Source organism: Haplochromis burtoni, unplaced genomic scaffold, assembly GCF_018398535.1.
Source record: "Haplochromis burtoni strain Fernald_Lab_line unplaced genomic scaffold, NCSU_Asbu1 Contig_1036, whole genome shotgun sequence".
NCBI classification, from domain to species: domain Eukaryota; kingdom Metazoa; phylum Chordata; class Actinopteri; order Cichliformes; family Cichlidae; genus Haplochromis; species Haplochromis burtoni.
The window spans coordinates 73,083-84,877 of NW_024583397.1; the positions used below are offsets into that span (position 1 = coordinate 73,083).

General features: G+C 38.9%; 2 long non-coding RNA genes across 2 annotated transcripts; both read left to right on the forward strand.

Moving 5' to 3' along the window:
• Window positions 1-28: 28 nt before the first annotated feature.
• On the forward strand, window positions 29-5,529 carry LOC102302250. Its single transcript, XR_317782.2, has 3 exons — window positions 29-1,258; window positions 2,578-2,701; window positions 2,810-5,529. It is a non-coding gene; the product is annotated as an uncharacterized LOC102302250 (long non-coding RNA).
• A 1,553-nt stretch (window positions 5,530-7,082) lies between these two features.
• Window positions 7,083-11,795, forward strand: LOC121813004. Its single transcript, XR_006053455.1, has 2 exons — window positions 7,083-7,297; window positions 11,321-11,795. It is a non-coding gene; the product is annotated as an uncharacterized LOC121813004 (long non-coding RNA).

Genomic DNA, 11,795 nt, shown 5'->3' on the forward strand with positions numbered 1-11,795 from the left:
CACACACACACACACACACACACACACACACACACACACACACACACACACACACACACAGACACACACACACACACACTATTTCTTTGCACATTCACATCTGCAGCAATGTTTGAACACGAATAGCTCAAAGACCACTAAAGATAATAGCCAGACATTTTCAATGTTCTTTCTTACAAGCCAAACGAGCCTCGCTTGTGAGTTTGTGGTTTCTGCGTAGACTGTGTGGTTGTTGTATTTTTTTTATTTTTTATCTAACTTCAGCAATAAAGCCACTTTTGATTTTTACATCTTGTTTTCAAAGTGGCTTAACCTTCGGGGCTAGTCAACAGAAGCAGATCTAATTACACCATACTGCCTTCAATTCGCTGTTGTATTATGTACCCTGTTATGAGTGCTATATCATCAGAATTTATTGGAATTTTCTTTTGAACAATTTCTACATCTGTGGGCCAACTAAATGTTTATAGGGGTATTTATGCTGATTAATGAAAGATATATACAGTAAAAATTAATTCTCTTTTTATTGCCTGTTGACTTTATTATATTTTTCATGTTGGTGTTCTGCATTGTTTACTGTTATTGTATTTTTATTTTTAGTATATATATTGATAAGTAAGAAAAGGAATCAGTGATGTTTCATCAGTGTACATGGGAGAAGTAGTTTCAATACCATTGGCTGTCTAGTGGACTGACGATGCAAGACCACTAAGATCAGTGATATGCTCAGACTGAAGTTCATCATTCGTTAGTTTGCAAGACAGTCACTCAGATTGCAGACCTGACATTCTGATAGAGATTCAGCAAACATTATATAGAATTACTATGATGGGGCTTATGGTCACCCTCATATGGGTACCAGCGCATCATAGAGTTAAGGGAAATGATATGGCAGACAGAACAGCAAAGGAAGCTACAAAGAGACCATTATGGATATGGAAATCAGTGTTAGTAGGACAGCAATCAAGAGTAGAATATGGCACAAAATAAAAGAAAGGTGGCAAAGGCAATGGGAGGAAGAGAGGTAAGAGAGATGGTTTTATAAAATACAAAGGGAAATAAAAAAAATGAGAAGCACAGGGAGGAACAGGAGAGAGGAGACGGTTATCTGTCGATACTCCACACCAGTTGGTCGCGATAATGCACCATTTTGCTGTTTGCCAGCCGCCACTAAACAGTATAAAGAGGAAGAAAAAGAAAACGAAACCTGTCAGGATACACACGTCTGTTTTCTACAGTCATTGGTCTGTCCATTGAAGTAAGCTTCTATTGCACATCATTCTTCACTAGCGGTCTCCAGCGCCACACTTTCATATCTCACAGGTTTATCTTAACCATTCCGTTCTTTATGAGTTAGTTCATTCCTAATGTCACATCATCGGTTTTTATTTCCGGATTCATTATTGTCTTTTTTAAAAAATGTTTTCGGATCACAGTCAAAAACACACAGTATAACCTATGCAGTTTCACAAAACGGAACGACTGAAGTGTCACATATAATCGGGTGGGTGCACAGTCACTCTGTCACGAGAGCAAAGAGATGCCATTCATCGTCGGGACGAAGTCCTCTGACTTGAAGTTAGCAGAGGGTCGGAGAAGTCCCCGGTGCTGCCGCTTAACTGGTTTTCTGGTGGCGTTTTCCAACGTGTATAATAATCCGTGACAACATAATCCAGATGCTTCTAGTCGCAGAGTCGCCATATTAATGCGAATCTTTGTAGAAGCGAAGGCTCAATTTTAGTAGACGTGTGTCAACTCATTAAAATTATGTTTAGACGATTTAAATGTTTAATGAGACGTCACGTTGGGAGTAAACAGCAGCACTGAGAGCGCACTCCGAGTGAGTCACATTGCAAATTTTCTGCAGCAGGAAATGTTTTCTTATTTCCAGCGGTGCTCTTTTTACTATGATATACTGTTTTTTTTAAATAGATTTTTAATTACCGTTTTATTATCATCACCTGATAAAGTCTCTGACTGGATTGCGCTGTACGCGTAAGAAGCGTCACCTGACTAGTTAAACGCCCTTTCTATCGCGAGTGCTCGCAGACCCTCGTGCGGAAAGACTGACTTAAAAAAAAGTTAACAGGTATCATGAATGTAGTTATTATCTCCAACGAGGGTTTTAGATGTTTTTTCTTGTCCAGTTTGTGAAAAGAAAGCTGTGTTGTGTTGAACTTCGTATCTGTTCCTGGAGACACAGCAACGCACGACACAGACCAAACCAAACAAAAAGATGTCAAACTAAACGTAGGCTTGCCTCACAGCATGAAAGTAAACATCTGTATATCAGAAGATAAAACACAGTAACCACACACAGCAAAAATACTTTTCTCATCATCAGTTCTTGACAAAGTATTTCAGCACATTATTTTAGAGCATCACAGTTTGTGATTACATCAGGAACAGCATCCAGTGTAATAATCGGCCAAATCAAATATGCAGAGCTACACATCTTGGTGACACCTTGTGACAAAGAAGCAGCCAAAAATATTTAATACTACTGGTTGAAGAAAGTAAAATCATGTAGCGTGTTTTTATGTGTTTTATTTTATTGTCTTTGATTTAATGAATTAGGCCAACAGTGAAGTGTGGGCCACCATTCTGGCTCTGGTCTGGCTTCCTGCTTTCAAGATGGATGCAAAGGACGAGTGGGAGCTTCTGGCTATGAAAGCTGTTTCATGGTTCCGTGCTCAGAATGGTAGTAACACGCTAATTAAAGAATAAAATGTTTTAAAAATAGTTTCATGCTACAGTCAACTTTTCTCCATCATTCATCATTATTTTAATATCTGTTTTCTGTTTTCAGCGCCACGTGTGACAGAGTGTGTGGATGCTGGAAAGGTCCTGTTGGGTTGCAGCGTGAGGAAAGAAGCTCTGGGCCTCTCAGGGGTTTCTTAAAGTGGCTTCACCTTCAGGGTGATCAGAAGCAGATCTGCGTACACCTTACTGCCTTTGATCCAGTGCTGTTTTATGTTACATACCCTGCTGCTGTTATGCAGTCAGAATTGTTATATATTCTTTTTCATGCTTAGTTCTTAGTGTTAAGAGGCATTTTGTATTTTGTGAATCACTCCCTGTAAACCAGTGTGGGGAACTCCAGGCCTCAAATGATTAGTTCATTACCAGGCCTCTGGAGAACTTCAAGACAAGTTGAAGATGTAATTTAGCCATTTAAATGAGCTGTGTTGGATCAAGGACACATCTAAACCTTGCAGGAAACCGGGCCTTGAGGTCTGGAGTTCCCTACCCCAGCTGTAAACCAATGCACCTTTCGAGGTCCTCCTTCTTAGTTGCATTGAGGATTTTGTGCACGCTTCTTATGACAGAGAGGATAGAAGAGGCACAAAACTGTGCCCAGTCTGTGACATCAAACAAATTGGTTGTGAATCAAAACTCTTTATTCCTACTTTTCTAAGTAATCTTAAAATTTCAAGTAAACCTTTTCTGAGTAATCTGTTTCTCCCGTTGCAGTTGTGCTCACCAGTCAAAACACAACGTCTATACACCACTAAACATTCAACACTTCTATAGCAAAGTCCGTGAGCTGAACACATACAAGGTGCCTGAACATAACTAACAAATTATAATTTGTCACTCCAAGTTAACATGTTTGTTTTTTATTTTTAAAAAGCAAACTTTTTCAACCACCACTGGTTTATTATTCTTTTTGTTCAGTTTGTTCTTGTCTTAATGTGTCTACTCAGACAAAAACTGTGTGCATTTCTTTTCTTTGCTCGGTCACTGAACGCTAATGCAGAAAGCAGTGCAGGGTTGAGTCAAACCGATATCATCAGGTGCTGGAGGCAACCATCATGGTTTCATGTTTCATGACAAAGAAGGATACTGTTCAAAATTATACATGATGATGTGCTCCCAATAATATTTGGAAGACCTACACACATTTTTTTAAATACTGGATTCTTTGTGTGCAAACAGTTCTTGAAAGATCGATTGACGGGGGCCAGTCTCTTTCTGTCATGGTCCTGGGTCTGGTGACCCAGTGTTCATGTGTTTTCGAGTTTTGTTAATATTCTTTGATTTTGTGTCATTTGTGGTTTTGGTTCTCTTAATTGTTTTGTGCTCATGTTATAGTTTTTAGCCTTTAGGTTTTCATCCTTTGTGTCTTGCCTGTCTTTCACGTTTCTTGTTTAGTTCCAGTTTGTTCTTGGTTTACTTATATTTTGGGGTTATCAGAAATGTTTTTTTGTAGGTTAATAAATATTAGGTTTATATTGTTGGATTGTCATTTATGCTTAGAAATATATAACCATATATTCTTAGAGGTGTATAACCAATTGTGTAGTGATAGGATGTGTGATCCTTAGTAGTCTGCAAAGACTGTGTGTGCATTCCAGAGTGCTCTGGCATATACACACACATCTTAAGGAGATGAGAGAGGTCGTACCTTCTCTTACTGTTTTATGGTATGGTAAACACATCTATGTCCGTTTAGGTGTAAGTGCCTTTTGTTTAGATGAACTGCTGGACTTCGAGGCCCAGCAGATTTAAGGGAGTCATTCACGGGGTCAGATCTTGACCCACACGCACACACACATGCACACCTACACGTATACACAGACTGGTACTCTTTGTTCCCATGTATGCCTATGTAAGATGTCATATGTTAATGAACTAATGCATATTCATGAATTACTTCAGTAAAGAGCAGTACTACGGGGGAGCTACCTGAGAGTGACTGGGGTTCGAGCGTCAGGAACAGCGCTCATCACAGTTCTCTCCCTCGTGCACGTGATTACCAAAGAACTTTGGTGACTTGTGTCTTGTTTTTGCTGGTGTAGTAGCATTGTCTCATTTCAGCAACAGGTCTGTGCTAGGCAAACCTATCAATAATTGCTTAATTTTTTGTTTTGTTTTTGTTCTTTATCTTTATAAGTAAGGCAGGAAGAACTGTAGGGCCATTTTCTATAAGGGTTTGTATCGGTCCAGCATGAACTGGAGTGGGCCTTTGGGACAGAGCAGGAGAAACAGCAGGAAACAATAAAAATTGATCTTTGGTTATCGCTTGCCAAACTGGATAAACTGACCATAAAACGCAACTTTCAAATTTTGCACATTGGACTGCTTTTGCCTGTGTACAAACTATCACCACAGTGCAGCAGTGGTTTGTTGATTTGAAATTATTGGATGTTTGATTGGACAAACAGTGGACACTCTTGGTCTCACCAGTAAGTCATGTCCCAATGCTCCCCTTGTTTCCAGTGTTAAGCTTGTGTGTCTTTCTCCGCTTCTCCGTATTTGTTGTGCTTCCAGTTTGATTGCCCACTATACAGCTGAATTGACAGCGTCTGTTTAACATCATGGGACAGTTCTGTTTGATATTGTGCTGATGTGGTTCTTTGAATATGTAGTTTTTGTGGATTGAAAAAATGATGTCTATTTTGATAATAAATCAAATATGAATAAACCTTCCTTGTTTAAACATGTGCCATGGTGTGTTGTCCTTTTGCTTGTGACTTCTTGTTAGTTTTTTACTAATAAAAAAGCCAGGAAGAGCATCCACTTTTCCTGTGCCCATGTTCTGATGATGTTTACTATCGCTTACAGTATAAGTATAGACACTGCTGCTTCATTTTACTTAGCAAAACTTAAAAACAATTACTAGAAATTTGGTGTTTAGATTGTGAGACACACGCCTGACTGGTATATCACAGGAAGGTGGTGTGTGTCTGTTTAAACACGGATGAGATCGGTCACAGGTAGGTGATTACATCAGGGGCTTCAGGTGGAAACCCAGAGAGGGACCCACCCGGGAGCACAGACCACAATAAAACACCGAAAGCCAACAGGAGAGAGAGAAAGTGAGAAGACAAACCAGATGGTATCAGCCAGGGAAGACTATAGGTGACCATAAAAGTCTGATATTCATATTAGCATAGAGCAGCAGAGAGGGTTTTTCCTCATCGGTCAAAACAGTTGTGAAAACATTTCAAAGCTTTATTTGTGCTTCATTTCTAGACAGAAGATCGTGATTCCAGTCTGCTCTGTTTCATTTAATTGTTGTTGATTTAATGAATTAGGCCAACAGTGAAGTGTGGGCCACCGTTCTGGCTCTGATCTGGCTTCATGCTTTCAAGATGGATGCAAAGGACGAGTGGGAGCTTCTGTCTATGAAGGCATCCTCATGGCTCCGTGCTCAGAATGATCGTAGCAATGATAATAACAGATAAATGATTTAAAAAATGCTTTATGCTACAGTGTAATTTTGTGTTGGACAAGTGAAAACATTTGCTTAGACTTTTTACTTTATTCAAAATTGTAATCATAGTTAATTAGCTTAATACTGAACAAGTTGCGTGACAAAAATACATTTACATTACCTTAAATAATTAAAAGCAACATGTAGAATGGGACATTTCAGAATCATATACAATACTATATACTTTTTATTGGATCATAATTATCCATTGATATGTATGCTCTAGATGATGATTTGTATGATGAGTTTAATAACTCTATACTCCTGATTAGCCAGTCCACCTCTGACTGTTTTAGCCATGGGCGATGTGTGACCTGAACAAATTCAGAAGCCAAACTAAACTAATCAAATTAAGTTTGCTTACTGGCTTTTTTTATGGAAACTAAGTCCATGTGTTACCTTATCCTGTGTAGGTAATGTCCTGTGTTAAGGTGTGACTATTGTGTTAAAGAAATCTCAGTTGAATGTCTGATTTACTCTTTAAACTATATTTTAAAATAATTTGTACTTGTTTTTGACCACCAGTGATGCAACTTAATAAAGTATCTTTTACTGCTTTTTTGCTTTGGTATAACTGAGGTGTAAACTTTCTCTAATAAAGACACTGATTAATTAATGAATAAGCAGTGATTGCACTTTTTCTACATTTCAAACTGAAATGGGTCAACAGTTAAAGTTTCCATATTCACAAAACGCTTTTCTGTTTGCTAAATGTTTCTCTTGTTCACAAGAGGATGCAATAATGCCATATATTATAAGCAAAGACTTTCACGTGAAGTACAATTATTTTTAGTGTAAGAGTGTGAGCGTGAGACCTTTCAGGACTTCAGAGCTATTGCAAAGTAAAAATGTAAACCACAGAAGGAATTCTAAAAAAACAATCCAAAGGAAAAATGTTTTGCAATTTGACGCTCCGCCCACCCAGTGCATATCGGTTGGTGGAAAAAACAAGGAAATGGGACGTACCCGGTAGCAGTGACTTTTTTTCTATAAAGTCTGCTGTTTGTGGCGTAAACATTGCTACAAGAGCAGAGGAGTGCAGTAAACCTATCAGGATACACCCGTCTATCAATAGAGGTAAGCTTCTATTGCGCATCATTCTTCACTGGCGGCCATATTTTCATATCTCACGTGTTGATTTTAACAATTCCATTTTTTATGAGTTTGTCGCTCAGTTCATTGTCACGTCATTGGTTGCTTTTTCAGTTTTCATTACTGCCTTTTAACAAATGTTTTCGGGTCCCAGACAAACAGTTTCAAAACTATTCAGTGGCACAAAACTGCATAATTTTGTGTGTAGTGAAAAAGAACTATTGCCTTAGATTCTGAAAGTGTCACGTACTAGCAGGTAGGTGCACAGTCACTCTGTCACAATAACAAAGAGATGCCATTAATTGTCTGCACAGAAAACGCCTCCGACTGGAAGTTATCAGAGCGTAGAAGTCCCCGGTGTTCCTGCTTAACTGGTTTTCGTGTTTTCTGATGGCGTTTTCCAACATTTCACTGCGTGGTAACGTAATCCAGATGTTTCTAGTGGCATCTAATGCGAATCTTTGTAGATGCCAAGATTCAATTTTTGCGATACGTGTGTCGAGTCATTAAAATTATGTTTAGATGATTTAAAGGATGAATGATTTTTATTTTTAAGTAACTTAAACGGGTTCTAATTGCTGACCAAAGTAAGTTTAGCCTGCGAGCTGCCCTGCATGATGAGTCACAGGCACACCCTGTGCTGACAACTACAAGGGGTATTCATTGTTATTTGTGTGCGGATTATCGCTGAATGAATTCAGATAAATTAGTAATGCAGTGTTTTCTTCTTTAAAATGCAGAGCTCATACAGGACTATAGAAACAAAAGAGAACCACCCCCTAAAGCATGCACTCTTTATAATGCACTCTATTGTGTTGGTAAGGAGCAGGTTATGTTCAGAGTTGCAGTTTTAAATTCTGCTGCTAACACAGAACGCCCTCAAGAATACTAATTTAATCAACACAATTATCAAGCAAGGTGGTTAGCACTGTTGCCGCACAGCAAGAAGGTCCTGAGTTCAATTCCACCATCAGGCCGGGGTCTTTCTGTGTGGAGTTTGCATGTTCTCCCCGTGTTTGCGTGGGTTCTCTCCGGGAACTCCGGCTTCCTCCCACCGTCCAAAGACATGCAGCTTGTGGGGATAGGTTAATTGCATAATCCAAATTGCCACTAGGTGTGAATGTGCGAGTGAATGTGAGTGTGAATGGTTGTCTGTCCCTATGTGTTGGCCCTGCGACAGACTGGCGACCTGTCCAGGGTGTACCCTGCCTCTCGCCCTATGACAGCTGGGATAGGCTCCAGTGCCCCCTGCGACCCTGAAAAGGATAAGCGGAAGCGGATGGATGGAATTATCAATTTGGTCAATTTTATTGATTGAATTGAGTATTTCATTGATCTATTTAAAATGTATTGATTTGATTTCTTAACAAATCGAAGCGTCTACAGGTTAGTAATGTTAAAATGTTTAATGTTTCAGAGTTCTAATATGCAGATGTGGCTTTAAACAGCAGTACTGAGAGCGCACTCAGCATTAAAAAAAAAAACCCCTCAATATTTTATTTTCAACATTGTGTGTAAAATGAGAAGCAATTTTCTGCACAAAGTATTATTTCTTTATTTCCAAGTATTCGTGTCACTATCATATTCTGTTCGCTATAGATTTTTAATCATCTTCACCTGATTGTGAAAGTATGTCATGCCAGCGAGCTCGCAATACAACATGGAAAAACCTTCAGCGGGTCACCGAGGGACACAGGTACGGAAAGCACAGCTGTAGCTGCAGTTAATACACAGCAGGCACGTACAAAAAAACAACAACAAAAAAAAACAAAAAACAAAAAAACCCCCAGAAAGAATCAAAAGAGACTTTCTTGTGCAAAAGATGTGGCACAAAACATGGAAGGAAACAATTCCCAGCTTATGGTAAAATATGCAAAAAATGCAATGGACAAAACAATTTTGCCAAGCAATGTTTTTCAAAGAATAAACAAAAAGAAAGAGTACACACACAGTAGAAGAAACTGCTCTCAGTGACACGTTTTTTGTGGGAATGGTAATGCAGCAAGATACACCCATGGACCAACCTGCAGTCAGTACAGTGAAGCAGGACAAATGGATAGAGATGTTACCAGTGAACGGAGCCCTGGTAACTTTCAAACTGGACACAGGAGCCAAGGCTAATCTGGTGAATGAGCTGGATGTGAAAGCGATGAAAACGAAACCACACATATTCCAAAATAACAGTTTACTCCAAGCATTTAATGGAGAACCAATCAAAACCAAAGGTAAATGCAGGCTCCGGGTACAAGTAAAAGGAAAATATCACAGTCTGATGTTTATCATTGTGCCCGAGAGATACATGAATCTCTGTTGGGAGATAAAGCATGTGAGAGACTCTGCCTAGTCAGAAGGGTATACAGTATAAACAGCTCTGAGCCCAAAAGTGTGAAAGAAATCGTGGATCTGTACCCAGACATATTGAAGGGGTTTGGAGTGTTACCCTTCACCTACAAGATAAAGCTGAAAGAAGGAGCTCAGCCTGTGGTTCATGCACCTCGACGTGTTCCAGCTGCTCTTAAAGACAAGCTTAAAGAGGAACTAGAGCGGATGGAGGCACTGGAAGTTATAAGTTGAAGAACCTACTGAATATAAGAAAAGTTGAAGAACCTACTGAATATAAGAAAAGTTGAAGAACCTACTGAATGGGTTAACTCCATGGTGTGCATTAAAAAAAACCAACCGGCGCTCTTAGAGTCTGCATGGATCCGAAATACTTAAATGCTAACATACAAAGAGAGCATTACCAGATACCTACAAGAGAAGAAATAACAAGTGAAATGGCTGGTGCAAAATTTTTTAGCAAACTAGATGCGTCCCAAGGATTTTGGCAACTCAAGCTTCATGAGGACAGTAAAAGCCAAATCCACTTACATGACCAGGCAGACAGAACACACAGCATAAATGCAAGTAGATCACGACACAGACACAAAGAAACACGGGGCTTAAATACACAGAGGGAGCAATCAGGGAATGGGTAACAGGAGGGAAACACAGCTGGGGCAAATCAGGCCTAACGAGACAAGGGGAAGCAAAACCAGACACATTAACATCAGATATGGACTTTCAAAATAAAACAGGAAACATAACACAGACTCACAAGCTGGCACTATAACAAAGGGAACAGAGACGTGGGACCAGGGCAGACACAGACACTGACTGGATGTGGGGATACAGCAGACAGGGGAGACAGCAACTATTGAACACAGACAGAAAACCAGAACACTAAAACTCTAACCAAACCCCACCCAGAGAACCTAAACTAAGAATGATCCTAAAACCCATAAAGCAAAGCTAGAATATAATGAAATAACAAAATCAAAGAACCAAAAACACAAAACACTGGGTCAACAACCCAGGGACCCTAACACTTTGTGTTCAGATGATAGTAAATAAGCTTTTGAGTAAACTACATTGAATAAAAGTGCAAGCAACAGAAAAATAAACATTTTTGTTTTACAATGAATTAACATGTTTTATAACTTTGCAAAATGAATGATATTTTGTACATTATGTGTAACATCAGATTTCTGTAGGCTTGCATGACAACCTTAGGGTAGTAATATAGATGCTTTCACAATGATTTATATGTATATGATGTGATTCCATAAGCAAAGTGTGTGTGGCTACAATTAACCATTAAATCTGAGATATTCATGCTGTTTTTAAGCTCTGTGAGGTCGATCACAGGAAGAAGATAACAAGAGTGAAAGTAATGGTTGGTTCAAACTTGGATTTTTGAGAGGAGGTCCTGCTGTCGTTGTTTGTTATTGTCATCAGAGGAACACTAAGTGAACATTTTAACCCTCAACCAATAAGTATTAAAACAATTATAATACTGGAAGTCCGATCATCAAAATTTGTGATAGTCATAACCACAACATTATCTGATAAGATTAATTTGGAAATATTTATTTTTTTATATAGATAGATAGCTAAAGAATGTCTGAAATGTAGAGCACCTTTGAATGTTATTTCAACACTAAGTCCTCAGATGTTTCTGTTTCACAGGTACAATGATGAACCGCTGTGGTCTGCTAACTCTCCAGAAGGAACCAGGTACTGACAGAAAGTAAAGGGGCTTCTGTTTACTCTCCAGCCTCTTTTCATTCATCTAAAATTCAAATGTAATGACTTTTTTATTTGTAGTAGTGGCTCATAATAATAAATGATTATTTCCCCATGACTGAGACAATACTCAACAAACCCATTTCAATAGCTGGATGGTCATTTGCTCTTTAGGTTATCAACATGAAAATTGCATTGAGGTTCATGGCCATTTTCACCTTCTGCTGACCAAAGTATACATAAGAAAATGTTGTGCTTCTCCCACACCCACTGGTGAAAAGTTCTGGATGGCATCAAGCTTACTCTGTGAAGTTGATCATATGCATCTTGGACAGTAGTGTACTGCTGCATATGGCTACGATTAATGCAGAGTATATCCCTGTGATACAAAAGCACAGAAGAAAAATGATGGATACAA